This window comes from Erinaceus europaeus, chromosome 2 (genome assembly GCF_950295315.1).
Source record: "Erinaceus europaeus chromosome 2, mEriEur2.1, whole genome shotgun sequence".
Classification (NCBI taxonomy): Eukaryota; Metazoa; Chordata; class Mammalia; order Eulipotyphla; family Erinaceidae; genus Erinaceus; species Erinaceus europaeus.
Genome location: NC_080163.1, coordinates 166,720,899 through 166,744,396, shown reverse-complemented (window position 1 = coordinate 166,744,396; position 23,498 = coordinate 166,720,899). Strand labels below are relative to the sequence as shown.

The window sequence follows — 23,498 nt, the reverse complement described above, 5'->3', positions numbered from 1 at the left end:
CATTCCAGGCACAGGAATGTATAAGAGCATCTTCCTCTTTACTTTGTCAACTCTTTTCTTGGGCACATGCTAGGGCAGGGTCTCCTGTCAAATTCATGGACACAGAGACACAGAGACACAGCCTTCTTTGCACAGAAGGTCCAGGAGAAGGCCCCTGTGTCATCTTCTACAGTGAGGTGAGTCTCTTTATGGTCAGCCTGGACCTAGAATCAGATTTCTCTACATGTAGGTGGCAAACATCTGCATGAACATGAAGTGGGCCAAATGCCAGCCACTGAGGGGCTTCCACTAGAAGGAGATGATTCCCGCAGCCTTGCATGTGGAGACCAGCTGGGTGCCTGTATATGCTAGGTGCCAGGTCATATCTCCTTCTGAAACAAGCTCATGACATTGAAAATCAATCCAAAGGAGGGGGTGGGGGCAGGATTGGCAGGGACCCAGTAGCCCCACAGAAAACCATGCACATCTCCAAGGAAGACATAGCTCCCTTGCCATGCTCTGGCTACATCCCATGGTCACGATGGGCTCATCATGACCACTTCAGCCTGAACCTATGCTTGGATTTCTCTCCATATTAAGGTGAATATCACCATGAAAATGGAATAGCTCCACTGCCAGTGACTCAGGACCAGTCTCAGGAACAGGAAATCTCTGGCTTGGCTTACAGCCACCAGGAGTCCTTCCTTTTGGAGCAGCTATTTGAGGACACCCCAGGTTAGTTCCTCCTCAAGCCCAGACCCCAGGACAGGGCCAGCAGAGGAGAGGGAAATTGAACACTTTGCTGCCAGTGCCACCTCTGTAACCATTTGTCCCCTCCTGAAAACAAGCTCATGACACTGAAAACCAGCCTCACTTGAGAAATGGGATCAGAATATACACCAGAACTAATAGTGACCCAGCATGATAACTTCTACTTCCAAGTTTCTAGAAACCTCTTAAGTTCTCCAATAAAAAGCCATGGCCAGTTATATACACCTTCAAATTCAATCAAAAGTAGGGAGTCCAGGTCTCCTTTCTCAAATCCTCAAAGATTTTCCTGCTGATATGCAGGAATCATCTCCTACACTTATAACTGGGTTTGTTTTCTCCGACTGTCCCTCTACAAAGATTTCAGTTAGAAATGGAAGTTCGACCCCTTGATTCTCCATGTCCTTCATCCTCTCACTGCATGTGCTCTGCTCCCTATGGCCCCTCCTTTGTCCACTGCTAATCCCACTGCTATGTTCACAGGTCTCCAGACTGGGGGTGACTCTACTTTTACCTTGGGCAGCTCTGTAGACAGAGGCCACCACAAGAGCATCTTGGTGGCTGTGGACCAGAGGGATGACACTGTCAGCAACCTCCATGATGTGGAAAGCATCAGGCAGAGCTCCGTGTTCAATCATCTGCACGGGAGCCCCTCATGGCCACCTTTGCTGGACCTCACTTCCTCTGAGCTCAGAATTAAATACCTGATGGGTTGTGGGGACAGGGCCACCCATAAGCTGTCACTCTACAACTATGCCCTGAGCCACCCCATCATCCCTGTGAACCTGGCAGTGGAGGACATCATGGACTGTGCCACTCTGCTCCACCAGAAGGAGAAGGCCACCAGCACTAAGTTCTCCTGCATCATGGCCGTGCTGTGCACCAGCAACCACACAGAGAGTAACAAGGAAGACATGGAGGAGTGAGGCCCTCCATCCTGGTCCCCTGTTCCTGCTAGAGGTATGTGCCTCCTTCCTGACTGATGCCAGTGGTACAAAGGTGACCAGGCTCCTGGACACACCTCATCTACACCATGAGTGTGGATGAGCCTAGGCCATGTGAGATTAATTTGAGCAACCAGTCTGTGTGAGACACAAGGTGTTCTGGCTGATTAAAACAGGGCAAGAGAATCACATCCCAACAATGGCAGGACTTTACTCATTTTCTTGGTGGCAGCACAGTTTGAGAGGAGGCTGCAGAATTTTGCTGTATAGAGAGGAAAGGTTTCTACTACATGCTGACTAGGATTTAATATATTTAACTTTTGATATTAATTCAATTTACCTAATGGCTAGAGACAGTAATTAAGGTGGGAGGGAGAGACATATGGGGAGAGAAGGAGAGACACCTACAGCGTTGCTTTCCAGCTTCTGAAGCTTCCCCCCCTGCAGGTGGGGACAGGGGCAAGAACCCAGGTCCTTGCTCACTGTGGCATGTGTGCTCACCAGGTGGGCACCACTTAGCGCTTTCATGTATTTATCTCCAAGGAGACATTCTCCCTTTGACTTATTTCTTCAGGAATCAAGAGGAAGTTAGTATATGAGAATATGTTTTGACTAAGACAGCTCTCTGTTTTTCATTTCAGGCATGACAAGAAGACAACCTCCTAATTCCAAGCCAGGAGAGTGAAACCTACAAAAAGGAGCAGTGATGGACCAACTCATGCCTCTCTGAGCAGGATCCAGAGAGCCCCCTAGCAACACCCTGCTCAGTTGAAGGGCTAGGGCTCCTCTCAGCACCGTGCTGGGGGCTCCCCTGGCAAATCTGCAGTCAGTGAGGCCACCTGGGTTTCTGCTGGAATGCCAACAGACAGCTTCCCCTTTCTAGAACTGACCCTTTCTTTTCCCTGTTACTTTATAATATCCAATTGAGAACAATTATTCTCTTAATCCTTTACAGGATTTTGAGTTAGTTCTCAGTCCTGCCATCTATGTGAAAACTTCCTGGTGGAAGACATGAAGCCCTCTAACTAACGCAGTTCTTTTAAACTTTTTATCTAGTGTGGTCACAGTAAAAAAAATGTCAACTTTCTACATCCAGCTCATTTCATTTGAGGCATCTTCCTTGATCCCTTCTTACATCCTGCTTTGAAGGTCTTTTCACAGAAATCTCTCTCTTATTCCTTTCACTGTATGTATGTAGTTCTAGAGTCTTTTGCTGTATTTTCTTCTTATTTGTACTGCCATAATAAATATCACTTCCTGACTCTGTGCCTTATACAACCACTCTCTTTGCACAGGGCTCATACGAAACCTTGGTGGACTCCTCTGGGCAGCTCTGCATTAGCTGAGGTCCCATTGTGTTTGCAGACAGCTAACAGATCAACTGGATCTATTTTCTGTGTGTTGCCTGTTCCCCAAGCTTCCACAGGGTGGCACCTAGATTCTTCAGTGCTGGGAGAAGGGCTCCCATACCACAGCCAGACAGCCACTGAGGTCTCTGCCTGCTTCCCATTTGTCCATGTTCCATGGGCCAGAGCAAGGACATGGCTGAGTCTGCAGTCAGCCCAGGAGGAGACAGTAGCAGAGACTAAAGATGGCGCGCTTCAGACTTCTGGATGGCTGTTACTGTGATCAGCACATTTCACTGCAAAGTTCAAGGTGACACCTCTACTGCCATAGGCCATCAGCTACTAGCCTTTTACTCCTTAGCCCAGCACTTCCCAGACAGTAGCCAAGTGTGGGAACAAATGGTCATGGTATAGCCACTCATTATGCTGACACTGGCCTCTTTGTACCACATGCAGGTCAGAAGGTCACAGGTCAAAACTGGCTTCCTGGGGAAATGAAGGTCACTGTTCAACCTGACTGCCCTTTCTCTTTTTTGGAAAACTTAGTACTACACTAAGAACTTTAGAAAATATAACACCCGGGATTCGGGCTGTAGCTCAGCGGGTTAAGTGCAGGTGGCACAAAGCACAAGGACTGGCATAAGAATCCCAGTTCGAGCCCTGGCTCCCCACCTGCAGGGGAGTCGCTTCACAGGTGGTGAAGCAGGTCTGCAGGTGTCTATCTTTCTCTCCCCCTCTCTGTCTTCCCCTCCTCTCTCCATTTCTCTCTGTCCTATCCAACAACGATGACATCAATAACTACAACAATAAAACAACAAGGGCAACAAAAGGGAATGAATAAATAAATATAAAATAAAATTAAAAATTAAAAAAAATAAAAAAAGAAAAATATAACACCCAATGTCCTTTCAAAGAGAAGTGACATTTTTAAACAAGCAAGTTCACATTTTCCAAAATTAAAAGCACAAACTTTCTAAAATATCAGAGTATGCTTTTTTCAAAATTAAAAAAATGAAAACTTGTGTACACTACTACTACACCTGAAAATTATAAAAGTTTAAGATCAGGAGTTGGGCAGTAGCACAGCTGGTAAAGCACAGGTGGCACAAAGCAGGAGGACCGGGGTAAGGATCCCGGTTAGAGCTGCCAGCTCCCTACCTGCAGGGGAGTCGATTCACAAGTGGTGAAGCAGGTCTGCAGGTGTCTATCTTTCCCTTCCCGTCTCTGTCTTCCCCTTGTCTCTCCATTTTTCTCTATCCTATCTGACAAGATCAACAACAATAATAACTAAAACAACTAAACAAGGGCAATAACGGGAATAAATAAATTTTAAAAAGTTTTCACTCTCTGAAAGGCAATAAAAAAGATACATACAACGAGTTGGGCAGTAGCGCAACGGGTAATGGGCATGTGGCATGAAATGCAAGGACTGGCGTAAGGATCCCGTTTCTAGACCCCAGCTACCCACCTGCAGGGGAGTCATTTCACAGGTGGTGAAGCAAGTCTTCAGGTGTCTATCTTTCTCTCCCCCTCTCTGTCTTTCCCTCATCTCTCCTTTTCTCTCTATGCTATCTAATAATGATGACAACAATAATTACAACAACAATAAAAGCAGTAAGAGCAACAAAAGGGAAATAAATATGTAAATAAAATTTTTTAAATGCACCATAAAAATCTTTTTTAAAGAAAAGATGGAAACAATTATTTCAGTCAGTTCCAAATCACTGAGCACGGGAGTTTTTTTTTTATATTTTTCAATAGTGACCCACTTTTTTAAAGCAAATTATAAATACAATCAACATTATAGTTTCTTTTGCACCTCCCTAATAACAAGTGTAATATATATTTTTTTTAATTTTTTATTTAAGAAAGGATTAGTGAACAAAGGCATAAGGTAGGAGGGGTACAACTCCACACAATTCCCACCACCCAATCCCCATAACCCACCCTCTCCCATGATAGCCTTCCCATTCTCTAGCCCTCTGAGAGCATGGACCCAGGGTCGTTGAGGGTTGCAGAAGGTAGAGGGTCTGGCTTCTGTAATTGCTTCCCCGCTGAATGTATTTATTGACTACCTGTACTTTTTCTGTACCCTATTCATAATATTTGAAAAACTCTAAAGGCCCATGTGTCATTTTATTCTTGATGTTTCATTGTTGTTGCTAATGCTATGGCTTCTGCTCATTAGCTATAGGACTCTATCATCATTATCAGCTGTCTTCATTTAATTTGATTTATTTTATTCATATATAATAAATATATCATTTATGTTATTTTTATTATTGGCTACAGGACTCTAAGATCATCATCAGCTGTCTTTATTTTATTTATTCATTTTGAATGTATGTAGAGACAAAGATGAAGAACCGAGATGCGGAACTGTTCTACTATTTCTAAAACTTTCCCCCATCCCCACCTAGCGAGTGGGGACTGGAGCTGGAACCCGGTCACCAACATGGCAACTTAAGTGCTCTACTGGGTGACACACAAACTGCCCACTTTTCTCAATTTTTAAGAACTTCCCATAGTCTTGAATACTCAGATGGTCTCCAGGCATGTCACTCATCTAACTTCCTTATCTTCCACTGTCCCTGCTGGGGAAGCCAGCATAATGGTTTTGTATGTCAAAGGCTTCCATGCCTGAGGCTCTGAAGTTCCAGGATCAATTTTCAGTTCCATCATAACCCGGAGCTGAGCAGTGCTCTGATCTTTCTCTTTTTGCATCTCTCTCATTAAAAATATAAAAAATTAAGAGTCGGGTGTTAGCGCATCGGGTTAAGTGCACATGACGCAAAGCACAAGGACAGGCATCAGGATCCCAGTTCGAGCCCCAGGCTCCCCACCTGCAGGGGGTTTGCTTCACAGGCTGCGAAGCAGGTCTGCAGGTGTCTATCTTTCTCTCCCCCCTCTGTCTTCCCCTCCTCTCTCCATTTCTCTCTGTTCTTTCCAACAAGGACTACAACAGTAAAAACTACAGCAATAAAACCACAAGGGCAACAAAAGGGAATGAATAAATATTAATAAAAAACTTTTAAAAATTATAAATATATATATATATTTTTTAGTGTCCAGGCAGTGACACATCTGGTTGAGCCCACATGTTCCAGTGCACAGTGACCCAGGTTGAGGCCTCTGATCTCCAACTGAGGTGGAGAAAGCTTCAAGATTGGTGAAGCATGGCTGCTGGTGCCTTCTCCACCTCCCCCTCCATTCTACATTTCTCTCTGCCCTTTCCAATAATAACAGTCTGTTAAAAACATATATCTGTACTTTAATTTCTAATATTTAATTGTATGCCAAGACATATGCACAGCTATGTTTATATAGCTATATAGTTGGTAAATCAAAATATGGAAGCAACCTAAACACAGACAACTAGGTAACCATATTAGAATGGGGCATGGCTGGTGATGCACACAGCTGAGACTGCTCTTACCATACACAGGGACCTGGGTTTGAGTCCCTGCTTCCCACCAGCAGGAAGGATGTTTAATGAGTGGTGAAGTAGGTTTAGAAGTCCCTCTCTCTCTTTTTTCATTTTTACTTAATTCCCCCTGTCAGGGTAATTGCTTCGGCTCAGTGCCTATGCTACAAATCCACTGCTCCTGGAGGGTACTTTTTCCTTTTGTTGCCCTTGTTGTGTATCTTTGTTGTAGTTATTATTGATTTTTATTTCTGTCATTGTTGTTGGACAGGACAGAAATTGAGAGGAGGGGAATACAGAGGGGGGAGAGAAAGATATGATTAGTGAAGTAAATGAATAAATCAATCAACAGATTTTTCCTTTTCCTTTTTTTTTTGCCTCCAGGGTTATTTATTGCTGGGGCTCAATAAGAATCCACTCTTCCTGGTGGCCTATTTTTTCATTTTATTGGATAATACAGAAATTAAGAGGTGAGAGGGATGGAGAATGATGGACACACTAGCAGACCTACTTAGACTTTTGTGAAGTGACCCCCCTGAAGGTAGGGAGTGGGGTTTGAAACTTGAACCTTGTATTGGTCCTTGTTCTCAGTACTATGTGTGCTTAACCAGGTACACCGCCAGCCCATTCAATATACGTATTTAAAATATTTTATTATCTTTATATATTTATTGATGGGATAGAGACAGCCAAAATTGAGAGAGAAGGGGGTGATAGGGAGACACCTTCTGCACAGCTTCACCACTCATGAAGCTTTCCCCCTACAGGTGGGGACCAGGGGCTTGAACCTGTGTCCTTTAGCATTGTAACATGTGCTCTCAACTAGGTGAGCCACCACCCAGCCTCTCTCTCAAAACATTTTTTTCAAGACAGCACTTCTTTGTGAAAAAAAAATAGATAGGAGACTTCACCTCTCTGGCTAACACCATCAAGCGTGGTTAGAGGTGCAGAGGAGCAGGTCTGAGGCTTGTTTTTCTTCCCTGAGAACATGTAGCTGAAAACATGGAAAATGGGATGAAAAAGACACTGGGAACAGGTGAGTTTGGGACAGGGGTATTGATGCCTTTACATTGTGCAATGCCTGGTTTCTACTTTCATTATTTTAATAAATCATTTCACCTAAAACAAATTACACTGTGATGACAAAACAAACAGAAAGACCCAGCAACTATATTGTTCCCCAGATGTACAAATTATTATATTATTGACAACAACAACAACAATAAAACAACCGTAAACTAGGTGTTCATAAAGTAAGACTCATCCTGCTAAAAGGTATTTTATGCAATTTTCATTCTTGGTGCAAAATCTTTCTTCTTAAGATAGAGACAAAAAACAGAGGGGCAAACAGACAAATAGACAGGGAGAGAGAGAGAGAGAGCCAAAGCTTTTTTCATCGTGGAGGGTCTGGGCTTGAAGCTTTGTCATAAAAAAGCAATGAAGTGCACTAAGACAGCTTTTTGCCCTTCCTCTGATGCAAAATCTTATCAAATCATTTTTTTTCTTTAGTAGGCATATTAGAAACATAACATGTAAGCATGGGGGAATAGGAAGCTGGAGAATTACAAAAAAAAATTTAGCTCTGACCATCAACATCCAGTCAGTATGTGGGAAGTAAGTCAGGGTGGAGTGAGGTTAGAGCCACATTCTAGCTGAGTCAAGGCCACTTCAGCCCAGGCTATGCTCATAGTCCCTTTCACCCCCTCCCAATAGTCCCTGTGCATGGGAGTCCCCAGTACAGGTATGGATTGACAGGCCTGGCAGTGCATCTGCTCCCAGGGTTGCCAGGATACTGGACACACCCTGGGGTGGGGAAGGCCTCCTCCCAGGTCCTAAAGGCCATGCTCAAATGAGAGAACAATGCACCTACAGAGAAGCTCATGCAGGACAGGCTCTGGGCACTCAGCATAGGAGCCACTGTCACCATACACAGGTGGGGACCTCCAGCCAGTGGGCAACAGGAGATAATGCAAACAATATTCTTCATAAGAATGCAGCTGTCTCTAGGAAGAGCCAGCTTGTTGGGGACCCTGAAACTATAATGTCTCATCACTTATGTGACCCATTTCTCTCATACTGGCAGCTATGTATTAAAACTAGTTATGATACAAATTCTTTGTCATCTTTGTAGTTCTGTTTCCAGCGTTCACAGTATTTTGGACACATCAGGGTAAACTCAGACAGTGGTCAACAGGGCCCTTTAGGTTAAAAATAAGCCTGTCTTATTTGATACCCCTGAATTATGCCTACATCCTTGGCATAAGGTCAGAATTTGAAAAGTAAACAGAGAATCTGATATAGTCACTAAAATGGAGATAACAAGTCTGATATAGAACAGTTAAGATGAGGAGAGAGACCATTCTACTGTGTATGCCCTTAAGATGTTTATACTTGACATAGCTACATGTATACACAGCCAATATATAAGGAAAAGAGCTGCCAGTGCAGAACACATACAGGGCAGACTCTTTTTTTTTTTTTTTTTGTCTCCAGGGTTATAGCTGGGTTCAGTGCCTACATTATGAATCCACTGCTCCTGAAGGCTATTTTTTCCTTTTGGTGCCATTGTTGTTAGTGCTGCCATTGCTGTTGGCTAGGAAAGAGAGAAATGGAGAGAGGAGGGGAAGACAGAGACAGGGAGAGAAAGATAGATACCTGCAGACCTGCTGCACCGCCTGTGAAGTGACCCCCTGCAGGTGGGGAGCTGGGGGCTAGAACCAGGATCTTCACTCAGTCCTTGAGCTTTGCACGACATGCGCTTAAACAGGGCAGAATCTTGTAAGTGGTACACCATGTGCCTGCCAATCTTCATTATAGAGCTCAGGCTCCTGGCATCTGGTCCTTAAACCCAACACTATTCTACAATACCAGTTACTATTGAGGGCATAGGAATAATTAGAACAATGTGAACAAGAAAACTGGGATACGGTGCAGTGGAATAAGTGCTAGACTCTTGAGAATGAAGTCCTAAATTCAGTCCCCAGCACTGCATATACAGAACGATGCTCCAGTTCTCTCTCTTCCTCATATTAACAAATAAGTAAATTTTGGGGACTGGGCTGTGGTGCACCAGGTTATGCACATATATAACCATGTGCAAGGTTCTGGGTTCAAAGCCCTGCTCTACACCTACAAGAGGGACACTTCCCAAGCAGTGAACCAGGTCTTTCTTCCTTTTTCTCTCCATCTTTCTCAATTTCTCTTTCCTATTCAATCAAATAGAAAGAAAGAAAAGTAAATCTAACAAAACAATGTGTCTAAATGGTCCTGCTAAATTATTGCTAGCCAATTAAATTTTTATACTTATTTATTTTCCCTTTTCTTGCCCTTGTTTTTGACTGTTGTTCTAGTTATTATTGTTGTCGCAATTGATGTCGGCTTTGTTATATAGGACAGAGAGAAATGGAGAAAGGAGGGGAAGACAGAGAGAGGGAGAGAAAGATAGACACCTGCAGACCTGCTTCACCGCCTATGAAGCAACCCCCTGCAGGTGGGGATCCAGGTGCTCCAACCAGGAAACTTACACTGGTCCTTGTGCTTTGCGCCATGTGCGCTTAACCCGATGTGCTACCACCAGGCCCGGAAATTTGATTCCTTAATAAATCAAAGATACAGTAAGCACATTCAGTAATATTACCTTAATATTTTGGACTTCATATCCTACCCTGTGGTCAGTGACACTATTCTGGGTGAAATTGTAGGTCTGAATTCTTTCTGACTGGGTTCTTGTTCCAACCTGTGCAGACATAGAAAGGAATTCACATTTTAACATAATTACTATCTTTACTACAATGGAAAAGGCACCCGCAAATTCTTTTCTAAGGATTTCTACTTCTGAAGGTCAGGCACATACATTGACAAAGAGCAAGAGTGGCAGGAATTTAATTGTTTAAGACTCTTGTTATCTCAGGTTTACTTATGGAGTAAGAGTGTTTCTTTTTTTTTTTTCTTCCTACACTACAAATCCACTGCTCCTGCAGGCCATCACCCCCCCCCCCGCCTTTTGTTGTTCTTTTTGTTTATCATTGTTGCTGGATAGGACAGAGAAATTGAGGGTGGGGGGGAGACAAGGAGTAGGAGAGAAAGACAGACACCTGCAGACCTGCTTCACCACTTGTGAAGTGACATCCCTGCGGGTCTGGAGCTCAAACTGGGATCCCAACCCCTATCCTTGAGCTTTGTGCCATGTGCGCTTAACCCGCTCGCTGCACTACCACCCAGCCCCCAATAGTGCTTCTTCAGTAGTTCCAATTCCAATCAAAGCCAAATTATCAGTGGTCTGGGAGGAAGAGGCAGAGTGGATAAAGTACAGGATTCTCAGGCATGAGGTCCCAAGTTCAATCCCCAGTGCCACATATACCAGAGTAACGTGCTGATCCTCCCTGCTCCTCTCTCTCTCATTAATAAATAAATAAGATCTTTAGGACAAAACAAAACTATCTCTGAAGATGGGTAGGTTACACCATGGAAGAAATTAGAGCTTCTAAATTTTAGGTCCTGAGTCCAATCCCAAACATGCATATGCTAGAGTGCTGCTTCTGAGCCTCTCAACCCCCTTCTGTAATTCATGAAATTAAAATAATTAAAAAACTATATTTTACCCTCATCAGTCCGTTCTCCAGCAAGTTTACTAATGTGTTAACTCAAATTTCTTCCTCAAGCTATTTCTATTCAGGATTTGTATCATAACTGTCTAAAGAGAAAATTGGTTTAAAGGTCATTTTTATGAAATTTTTATGGAAATTAAGATACTTTCAAGTTTTAAAATAAAACATATTATTAGAAAAATTTATTACAACTCCCTGTGGGTTCAGAAATAAATAGCTCTGCCAAAACCATACTGCAAAGTACAAGGACCAGCGGAAGGATCCTGGTTCTAGCCCCAGCTCCCTGGACCTGCAGCAAAGGTACTTCACAAGCAGTGAAGCAGGTCTGCAGGTATCTGTCTTTCTCTCCCCTCTCTGTCTTCCCCTGCTATCTCCATTTCTCTCTGTCCTATCCAACAACAACAACATCAATAACTACAACAATGTTAAACAAGGGCAACTAAAAAGGAAAAATAAATTAATCCATTTAAAAACACCATACTGTAATATTTTCTACTGAGAGAGTCTAAGGTCAAGGGTCAGGAAAGGGTTTTTCCCCCACTTCATTTTTCTCTATTTCCTAGATTTTGAATTACATATGTATGTAGTTTTATTCAAATGTATAAGTTCTACTAAAGTGTATGTATCATTTAAATAAGCAAAGTATGTATGCTCTTGTTCTCTTCAGATTGTATAAATCTTTTGCCTCTTAAGGAAGCAAAGTATCATAATATTTTAAATTATAAAAAATAAAGGCTGCCGCTGTCTGGGAGGTTGTGCAGTGGATAAAGCTTTGGGGTTCTTATGTGTGAGGTCTCAAGATTGATCTCCGGCATCAGATGTGTCAGAGTGATGCTGCGGTTCTCCTTCTTCCTCTCCCCTAATTTTATCACTAATAAATAAATCTTTAAAAACAAAAGTAAAACCTGAATGGGGTTGAAAGAGAATTTTGGGGTTGGAAGGCCAAAACAGCCATGTTTTTGAGTTATTTGCAGTAAAACTTGTAGCATTTTAGGAAAAGTGGGCTGCATAACAGTAAGCATTATAATAACTGTCACAAGTCACTTTGATTTAGATATCTTAGTTTTCCCTACTTTTGGCCGTTCCACTTTCCTACCCTTGTTTTAGCCTGCAGTAGTGTAAATGAGTGCAAATGATATATTAATCCCTTGCCTGAGATGGTCTCAGATTGCAGAGGAGCATCAGTAGGTAGACTTGAAGCTAGGAATTTGGATTTCCAAACCACTACTTCTTAGCAACCCCCTTCTGGCACAGACACAGAGAGCCTAAACATTCAAGTTATTTCTTATTCACAGCGGAGTATATTTTCTCTATGTCCTGAGATATTTTTACTTGGTCAAGAATAATGAAAAAACATTTTTAATATAAAGAAACCTTTTTAAAAGTTTTTTTTCTTTTTGCTTGGTAAGAGAGAAACAGAGATGGAAAGGGGAGATAGAGTGGAAAAAGAAAGTGAGACACATTAAGATAGTGTTTCACTGCTTGTGAAGCTTCCGCCTGCAAGTGGGGATCAGGGGCTTGAACCTTGGTCCTCTCACACTATATAACATGTGCCTCACAAAGTGACCTTTAAAAAAAGATGTATATATTGATGTATTTTAGTACACCAGAGTTTCATACTTACATAATTCTACTGTAGCCAACAGTTATTTTCTCCTTTTAAATTTAAAATGAAAAAATGGGGTCCATGAGGTGGTGTAAGCAGTGGAGTGCACATGTAACAATGCACAAGGACTAAGGTTCAAGCCCAAGATCCAACCAGCTGAGGAGAAGCTTCACAAGTGGTGAGGCAGCGCTGCAGGTGTCTCTCTGTGTCTCCCCCTCTACATCTTCTTTTCCCTCTCAATTTCTATCCAGGAAATAATTAATGAATAAAATATACATGGGGCCAGCTGTGGTGCATGTGGTTAAGCACACAAATTACAGTGCATAAGGAACCAGGTTCAAGACCTTGGTCCCCAGCTGCAGGGGGTAGGGGAAGCTTCACAAGTGGTAAAGCAAGGCTGTAGGTGGTTCTCTGTCTCTCTCCTGTTCTATCTCCCCTCCCCTCCCTATTTCTCTGTCTCTGTCCAATTATAAATAAATATATTAATATATATAAAAGAAATTTGACTTTAAAAATGAAATAGAAAACGTGGGAGAAAGAGCATGTGAGAAACATCACAGTACCTGCCATCATGCCTGGTGCTCCCATGTTGTGTTAGGGCTCAACACCAGGTCTGCAAGCATGGTGATGTGATGTGCACTCTATTGGGAGAGCAAGCTCTGGACCCCTTCGTTTATTTATTTTTATGGATAGAGCACCACTCAGAACTTCTGTATGCTGGGGATCAATCTTGGGGCCTTATGCATGTGCAGTATGCAATTTACCAATAAGCTACCTCTCAGTTCAATGCTTACAATTTTGAGATAAAGACCTAAGCACAGATCTACTATCCACTGAACTTGGCTTGCTGTGTCTGTGTTACTGTTCAGTGGTGCCAGGAATCAAGCCCAGGGACTCCCATATGTAAGGCATGTGCAGAATGACTCTTCGAACAGTTGTTAAGTGATTCTAATAAATAAATTTTATCTGCAGTGTCCTGAGAGGTGGTGCAGTGAATAAGACATTGGACTCTCAAGCATGAAGTGCTGAGTTTAATCTCTGGCATTCCATAGGTCACAGTGATGCTCTGGTTCTTCCCTCACACCTTCTCATTAATAAATCTTTTTTTTTTCCTTTCCATTTTGTTGCACTTGTTGTTTTATAATTATTATGGTTATTATAATTGTTATTGATGTCATTGTGGATAGGACAGACAGAAATCGAGAGAGGAGGGGAACATAGAGGGTGAGAGAAAGATAAGACATCTGCAAACCTGATTCACCACTTATGAAGAGACAACCTGCAGGTGGGGAGCCAGGAACTCAACCCAGGTTCCTTGCACCAATCCTTGTGATTTGCATCACCTGCACTCAACCTCCTGCACTACCACCTGACCCCCACCTTTCTTTTTTTCTTTTATTTATTTTCTTTTATTTTATTTCTTTTATTTTTATTTATTATTTATTTTATTTACCTGCATTCTTCTGGTATTTTGCTGTCGACACGACTTTCTCTATAATCTTCTGGTAAAGCCTATCTCGAAGCACATGCAGAGCGATTTCTTTGTTTTTTTTATCTGGGAGCGTCCTTGCTGGCATTCAACTACAAGCCCTGGAAAATTACCAAGACCAAAGACAGATGGGACTTCCCACAAGGCAAACTAAAACAGAACCAAGATATTTAAGACAAGCAAACATGAATCAGGAAATTACTACAAAAGGTTAAGAACATTTTAGATTTAAGAGGCTTTAGAATTGATACCTAAGGGAGGCAGAAGGTAGCACAGTGGGCTAAGCCCACATGGCACAAAGAGCAAGGACCGTTTAGGATCCTGGTTCAAGCCCCCTGCTCCCCACCTGCAGTGGAGTCACTTCACAGGTAGTAAAGCAGGTCTGCAGGTGTCTCTCTGTCTCTATTCCTCTCTATCTCCCCCTTCTCTCTCAATTTCTCTTTGTCGCTATCCAATAACAACAAAAAAAAAGAAAGAAAGAAAGAAAGAAAGAAAAGAAATGATACATAGATTGCTATATGGAAAACTGGGAATTGTTATGCAAATACAAACTATTATATTTAATGTGGAATGTAAAACATTAATTCCCCAATAAAGAAATTAAAAAGAAAAAGAGAGAAAGAAAGGAAGAAATGATACCTAGCTTAAGATGTAATAACTGTTGACTCACCTGTAAAGAAGGAAGCTTCACAGGCGGTTAAGCAGTGCTGTTGGTGTCTTTCTCTCTACCTCCCCCTACGATCTCAGTTTCTCTGTCTTTATTCAATAAACAAGTAAAGTAAAATAAATCTTGAAAAAATACTTGTAAATGGTTGCTCTGATACTGATATCTTGAGGTGTTTCCTATATGAAGGCTGAATGTAGCAACACCTATTGATGAGGATGATTCTTTCTCCAAGTTCTGCCTCCCAATCCCACCGCAGCACATTCATTTACTTTCAAAGATCAACATACAGCAGGGTATTGTGACCCAAATGTAGATACACACATTGTCTGTCTCAAGGAGAACTAAGTCAGCTTGACCCACTTCAATCATCAATACAGAGATGTTGAAAATAACATGTTTATATAGAGAGACCAATGCAAAGAAGCTACCCAGTGTCTTAAAAAAATTATAGTGACTGTTCTTTCCTTTGCCTTGGTTCTAAATTTGTTGAATTTGGATTTTAAATGGGCCTGGCCTACTGTTGAGTCCAGTTTCCCACCTAAATCTAGGTGCAGGTTGTCTGTTTCTTAAAAAGAAAACATAGCATAGCATGTGGCTGGGGGTCTGATCCTGCACACTGCAAGTGAAAACAAAGGCAGGCAATGGGCGGGACTCCTTGCATAGAGGAGCAGTGCTTTGCATGTCTCCCTCTCTTAAAGGATACAGAATGGAGACTGGCAGGGAGGCCTCTCAGCTGTCCCATGCAGGTGCAAGGTTCTGGGTGGGATTGATCCCCAGGCACAATATTTGAGAAAAAATTTTTAAAAGACTTTGTATTATTTAAAATATGTACAGTTAAGAGAACAATATTACCATGATTTTATTCAAAAAAGCCAATCTGCAGTCCTGGAGGCTGGCAGAGTGGTTGGAGTTTTGGACTCAAGCATGAGGTCCTGAATTCTACCTCCAGCATCACATGTTCCAGACTGATGCTATAGTGTTTTTCCTCTCTCTCTCTCTCTCTCTCTCTCTCTCCTCCCTTTCTCCCTCACTGATTAATAAATCTTTTAAAAGAGCTTCAGCATATGTAGAACCAGAGTTCAGACAGACCTGGGATCCCACACATACAAATCCAGATCTCATGCCACTGAACCACCTCCCAGGTTGCATTAACTGGCTCTTTAAAAGATTATAATTACTTATATGTGTGCACATATATTTTATAATCCTTTTTTTGAAAAAATATGGTATGCCTCATGAATCTGTGTGTAATCCTTGAGCAGGGGCCATGCTAATCTTCTATGTATCATGCCAATTTTACTATATGTACTACGGAAGCTAGGACTATATTATAATCTTATTTAAAAAGTGTTAAGAGAAGGAGACAGTTGGAGTCAGGCAGTGGCACAGCGGGTTAAGCGCACATGGCGCAAAGCTCATGGACCAGAGGAAAGATCGCGGTTCTAGCCCCTGGCTCCCCACCTGCCCGGGAGTCCCTTCACAGGTGGTGAAGCAGGTCTGCAGGTGTCTGTCTTTCTCTCCCCCTCTATGTCTTCCCCTCTTCTCTCCATTTCTCTCTGTCCTATCCAACAACAACGACATTAATCACCACACAATGTTAAGCAACAAGGGCAACAAAATGGAAAAATAAATAAAAATAAAAAAGAGTTGAAAAGAATAGACAAAAAAAAAAAGGGAGACAATGAGACCTTGGTGGCAACACAACAACAAAAATAAAATAACCTATTTATACTCTAGAATTGCAGAATGGCTAGGGCAATGGCTCTGTACGAATCAAGTCCTGAATTCAATCCCCAGATTTGCATGTGCCATATGACTATGCTCTGCTTCTCTTTTTTGTATTAATAAATAACATTTTTCCTTTTTTTAATTTCCTTTTTTTAATTTCATTTTTTTTTTAAAAAAACCGCGGTTCCTGCCCGGTTCCTACCCAGCTCCAACATTGGCTGCTGCCTGGCTCTGTGGGGCTCCTAGTGCAGCTCCCACCTGCCAGCATCCTGGCTGCCCCATTGTGTGAGTAGGAAGACTGCAGTCTCCCCAGGACTATCCCCACAGACACAAGAACCCCAGGCGACCCCTGCCCACCCCCCACCACACACGGAGCCCTGCCAGGCCCAGGCCACCGGGACGAGGGGGGTTGGGGGTGGGTGTTGGCAGTGCCCTCCAGGACCAGCAGGTTGCAAAGTGCCAGACCTTCAGCCCAGACCCAATCCACAGCCCAGGCCCAGGGCTCAACAAGGGTTGGAGCCAGCTGGCTTGGGGCACCCCTCTGAAATGCATGTCTCTTCTGAGAGAGACAGAGGCAGAGAAAACACTTCAGTTCTAGTAGTGGGAGGAGACCCCCAACCTGGACCCGCACCCCGTGCCCCAGCCTCCTTCACCCTAATTTGGGAGCTTGGCTCGCCATGTTTCCTCAGACCAAACTCGAAGTTCAGGATTCCAAACAGCCGTCCCCCGAGGACCTCGTCGTGGGCCACACCGAGAGGAAGGACAGCGGGTGCACATTTCGGGTGGGCGGACACACAGAAAGTTTTCTGGGCCTGGCTGCTCCTGAAGCCAGGTCGGTGGGTTCCGGGGTCCCCTCCTGCCAGGGCGTTTGGGGTGCTCGGGAGGCGCACTGCCTGGACTCCAGCTGCGTTGGCGGGTCCTCACCCTCGGGGCACTTGGAGCCACCAGCACTGACATGCTGGGTGAGGCCCAGGGACCTAGGACCCCTCTCCCGGCAGGAAGGAAAGGGAAGGCCGGCTGCCCAGACTCTCCGGCGGGGTCCATACGCTCGCGCTCACGGAAGCCAAAAGCAGCACGATCTGGGGGCGCACAGCCACCCTTCCAGGGTGTCCCTGCCAGGGGTGCGGGGTTTGGGGGCTCGCGGACACCTCCCCTGGGTGCGCCCCTGCCGGGGGTGCGCATGGCTCCATCTTGGGGAGCGCCCTGCTCAAGGCCACTGGGTGCTGGAAGTTTGGGGGGGTGCGCAGCCACCTCTAAGGGGTGCGCCTGTCCCGGGGTACTGGGTCCGGGGACGCTGGCCCCTATGCGGCTGTACCCCGACTTCGCCCCTCACCCCACCCAGCACCTTCCCAGGCGGGCACAACAACCCAGCCTTCAAGGGCACAGGAACCAGGGGCCACTTACTTGGAATTGGAGGAATCTCACTAGATGTGCTCCAGCACTATGGACCTGGCCACTGGCTGCTGTCTGGCACAGCACCTTGGGGAGTCCCCAGCAGTACTTCCACACGGGGCCTCCGCACAGTTCTTGCTGGGTGCTCAGGGCGCAGGACCGAGGCCCCAGCGCTGGGGCTTATGGGTGCGACACAACGTGGCATGGCTCAATGCTGCCTGGGGGTGATGCGATGCTATGCTACTCAATGTGACAGGGGGCGACAGGGTCTTAGGGCGCGGGCCTCAGGGCTCCATGGTGCTGCTGTGGATGCAGCTGGGACAAAGGGAAGAAGAGAAGAATGGAAGACAGGGTGAGAGAAAGATAGACACCTGCAGACCTGCTTCACTGCCTATCTTTCTCTCCCCCTCTCTGTCTTCCCCTCCTCTCTCCATTTTTCTCTGTCCTATCCAACTACAAGGACATCAATAACAACAATAATAACTACAACAATAACAACAAGGGTAACAAAAGGGAAAATAAATATTTTAAAAATTAAAAAATAAAAATATTTTTATTATCTTTGTTTATTGGATAGTAACAGAAGAAATCAAAAAGGAAATGGGAAGTAAAGAGGGAGAAGAGAGAGAAAGAGAGAGAGAGAGAGAGAGAGAGAGAGAGAGAGAAACCTGCAGCACTGCTTGACCATTCACAAATCTTTTCCTCTGCAGGTGTGGTGGGGACTCAAATCCAAAATAAATTTTAAGAATCTAACTCAACTCATTTTGTGTTGATGGTGTTAGGGTTTAGAGACAGACTTAAGTTTGAATAAAATCTAGAGACAGGATGTAAAGTTCAAAATCTCAGAGCCAGAAAAAGAAATAGGGCTTTGCCCAGACCCATCCCTGCTACCTGCAGGATGAGATTGCCTGAGAGGACAAAGCAGTAGGAATATAATATCCCTTTGGAATATATATCCCATGGAATATAATATCCCTTTGGAATATATATCCCTTTGGAATATAATATCCCTTTGGAATATATATCCCTTTGGAATACAACTAAAATAGGCCTACTAGCTATCTTCAAAATGGAGACCCCAAATCTTCATCTGCAATATAACAGCCTTTAGGTTCATGATGGGTCAACAATTTGTTTGGCTTTATATATTAACTCTTTTTTCAGCCACCAGGTTTCAGATGCTACCAAGATGCCTACCAGACTTCCCTGGTCGGACGACTCCACCAATGTGTCCTGGAGCCCCACTTCCCCAGAGCTCTGCCCAACTAGGGAAAGAGAAAGACAGGCTGAGAGTATGGATCCACCTGTAAACACCCATGTTCAGCATGGAAGCAGTTACAGAAGCCAGACCTTCTACATTCTGCACACCATAATGTCCCTAAGTCCATACACCCAGAGGGATAAAGAATAAGAAAGCTTTCAGGAGGGGATGGCATGCAGAGTTCTGGTGGTGGGAATTGTACCCCTCTTATCCTATGGCCTTGTCAATGTTTCCATTTTATAAATAAAACTTTAAAAAAGAATAGCGGGGTTCCCGGAACATGGTGGACTGAGAAGCTGCTAGTGGCTTGAGCTCTGACCACACTGTCTGGAAATGGTAGGATTTTCTGCCTTCAGTACGCCAGTCAATAAGGGGTCCTAACTTAATTTGGGTTAAAAATAGAGTAGAAAAAAAGGAAAAAAAATTTTTTTCTTTTAAATTATTATTCCCAAAGCGAACCTCCTCCCCCTCACCCCCCCATAACCAATCCGGGGGGACCACCTCCTAGCAGGCTCCTCTGCTGAGCTTCTTTCTTTACCAAGATTCCTGTCCCACCAGGGAGTACCATTCATTCTAAGTCTATTCCCTTCTGAAACCTCTGGCCTTTTTTCTTTCTAAGTAGCCACCCCTCCCCCACATAGATAATTAAATAATAAAAAATAAACAAATAAAAAACTCTTTCCTTCAACTGCTCTTTTATTACTGTTCTTTTTCTTGTCTTTTTTCTCTCTCTCTCTCTCTCTCTCTATCTCTCTCTCTCTCTTTTTTTGTGGCTTCCAAAGCCACAGGCCCCATCCCCCACATCACCAATCAGTGTGCTTTCACTGAATTCACTGATACACGTTTGGGAATTTTTTTTGGGATGAAATCTGACTCAGAGTGGACTCTCACTACGAGTATCTCTGATCAACTTCCCTTCCTCCTTTAGCTACCCCTAGAATATACAGTGGATAATAGATTTGTATAACTGTCTATCCCAGCTATCCTTGTCTAGTCCTGAGGTTTTTTTTATTATTTTTTTTCTTCTTCTTTCTTAACAATCAGCTACCTCTGCTCACGAGGTTTGAGGTAATCTGGGACAGGGTGTTTTTTTTACCCTGCTCTATTTTATTATTAATATTATGTAAGGCATATATCTTCCCCCCCCTTTAGGTTGATCAGAATTAACTCTTAGGGTATCTTTCATTGCTAGGGTAGTGGGCATCTTATCTATTGTGGGAGGAACTTGTCTCATTACTCCTACCTCCTCTACAGACTCTCGCCTTCCTCCTCCTAGCTAATAAAAAAAAATTAAATTAAAAATAAAGTAATCAAAAAAACTTTCCTTTCACTGCTCTTTAATTACAGCTCTTTTTTTTATCTTTTCTCTTTTCTCTCTCTTGTTTCTTTTTTTATCTTGTCATACACTTCTTCCTTCCTTCTTCTTTGCCTTTATGAATTTGTGAATTATTTTGGGGAAGAAATCTGACTCAGAGTGGACTCTCTATGTGTCTGTCTCTGCTCTAGTTCCCTTTCCCCTCTTGTTACCCCTAGAATATACAGTGGATAGTAGATTTGCATAACTGTCTATTGTTGCTATCCCTTTTTTTTTTTAATCTTTCTTCTTCACTGGGATTTGGTTACTATTTTTTCACAGACTGGAGATATTGTTTGGCTAACTGGTAGTGATTAAACTGCTTCAATACTTGCTACAGTTGCTATTGTAATTCCTGAGGTTGGTGAGTGAAATTGTCATAAAGGTATTTAGTACAGTGTTAATTGTACTGAAGACACAACAAAAGAGGAATAACAGAGCATAAAAAAAGAAACACATCAAAAATGGGTAGATCAAAAACAAATAAAACTGCTACTCCAATGAATGAAGACAAGAGCCCAGAAGAAACTACAAATCAGCCAGAAGTAACCATAGATAAGAAAAGGATACAAGCAATAATAAACTTATTAATGACAGAAATGAAAACAACTTTGGAGGAAAGGAATAGCACTATTCAGAAAACAAGTTGAGACCCCCAAGGAAAATACTGATTATCTTGAGGCAATTAGAGAACTGAAACCTCAAATAGCTCTAATGAAGAAAGAAGCTGAGGCAAGGGAAAGCAGAATAACAGAAGCAGAAAACAGAATTAGTCAGACAGAGGATAAGTTAGAGAAAAATAACAAAGAGGTGAAAGAGCTCAAAAAGAGACTGAGAGACACTGGAAACAACAACAGAGACATATGGGATGATCTCAAAAGAAGTAACATTCCTTTAATTGGCCTGCCAGAGGAAGAAAGAGAGGAAGGGGAAGCAAACATTCTAGAGGAAATAATAGAAGAAAACTTCCCAGACCTGAATAACAGAAAGGACATCGAGATTCAAGAGGCCCAGAGAGTTCCAAACAGATACAACCCAGACTTGAAGACACTAAGACACATCATAGTCACTATGAGAATAAGTAAGGATAAACAAAGGATCCTAAAGGCTGCAAGAGAGAAACAAAAAGTCACATACAGGGGAAATGCCATAAGATTATCTGCAGACTTCTCCAATCAAACTCTAAAAGCCAGAAGAGAATGGCAAGATATCTATCGAGCCCTGAATGAAAAAGGGTTTCAACCAAGGATAATATATCCTGCTAGACTTTCATTCAAACTAGATGGAGGGATCAAAACCTTCTTAGACAAACAACAGTGAAAGGAGCCAACCATCACCAAGCCGGCCCTGAAAGAGGTTCTAAAAGACCTCTTATAAACAAGAACATCACTATAAATACTTGCAATATATCAGAGCAAACAAAAATTTTTATTTGAACAATGGCACTACAATACATTAAATCCATAATATCAATAAATGTCAATGGTTTAAACTCACCCATCAAAAGGCACAGAGTGGGGGTATGGATCAGAAAGCATAACCCAACCATATGCTGCTTGCAAGAATCCCATCTGTCACAACAAGATAAACACAGACTTAAAGTGAAAGGATGGAAAACTATCATACAGGCTAATGGACTACAAAAAAGGGCAGGAACAGCCATTCTCATCTCAGACACTATAGATTTTAGGTTAAAAAAGTAACAAAAGATAGGCAAGGACATTACATAATGATTAGAGGATCAATCAGCCAAGAAGACATAACAATTATTAACATCTATGCACCCAGTGAGGGGCCATCTAAATACGTCAAGCGCTTACTGAAAGAATTTCAATAATACATCAATAATAATACAGTAATACCCCACTCTCACACTTAGACAGATCAACAAAGCAGAGAACCAACAAAGATACAAGAGAACTGAATGAAGAGATAGACAGACTAGACCTCTTGGACATTTTCAGAGTCCTTCACCCCAAAAAACTGGCATACACCTTCTTTTCAAATCCACATAATACATACTCAAGGATAGACCACATATTAGGCCACAAAGACAGCATCAATAAATTCAAGAGCATCAAAATCATGCCACGTATCTTTCAGACCACAGTGGAGTAAAACTAACATTTAACAACAAACAGAAGATTATTAAAAGTCACAGAAGTTGGAAACTAAACAACATTCTCCTTAAAACTTTCAGGAAACAGTACCCATACTTCTTAAGCTTTTCCATAAGATTGAAGAAACAGGTATACTCCCTTCCACCTTCTATGAAGCCAACATCACCCTGATAACAAAAGCTGATAGGGACAGAACAAAAAAGGAAAACTACAGACCAATATCTCTGATGAACATAGATGCCAAAATATTAAACAAGATCTTTGCTAAGATTTGCTAATGAGCTGAACTTGGATGGGAAAGGATGGGAAATTGAAAAACATAGTAAATATTAAAAAGAAATGTTTCTGAGTGGAGCCAGACATGTTCATTCCTACTAGAACCTGGTTTAAAAATGACAAGCTGAGAGCAGACCCCAGAGAGCCCTGAGCAGCCCCAGCGCCACCGCCTCCTAGTTACCATCACACCCTGGGAGGAGCTGCAGCTGCAGCAGCTGGCCCCAGTCACCATCATGGCAACCATGAGCAGAGTGGCCTAGACCCAGCAGCCGCAGGCCGCCCCCGCCCTCAGCACCACCGACACCAAGCCTGCTGCCACGGGTAGTGGCACAGGGAGCGGCTGCCCAGGCAGCCTCACATCGGTGGCGCCTGCTGGCAGGGACAAGAAGATCAAGGCAATGAAGGTTATGGGAACAGTAAAATGGTCAATGTAAGGAGCAAATATGGTTTCAACAACAGGAATGAGCTGAAGACCTTAAGTGCTTGCTTTTTGCCCCTTGACCAGATAACCAGAACTATCTGCATTATCTATGCAGC

The 23,498-nt window shown here is 43.0% G+C and overlaps 1 non-coding gene across 1 annotated transcript; it reads right to left on the bottom strand.

Moving 5' to 3' along the window:
* Positions 1 to 16,047: 16,047 nt before the first annotated feature.
* On the bottom strand, positions 16,048 to 16,154 carry LOC132537199 (U6 spliceosomal RNA). Its single transcript, XR_009548661.1, has one exon. It is a non-coding gene; the product is annotated as a U6 spliceosomal RNA (small nuclear RNA).
* Positions 16,155 to 23,498: the final 7,344 nt, after the last annotated feature.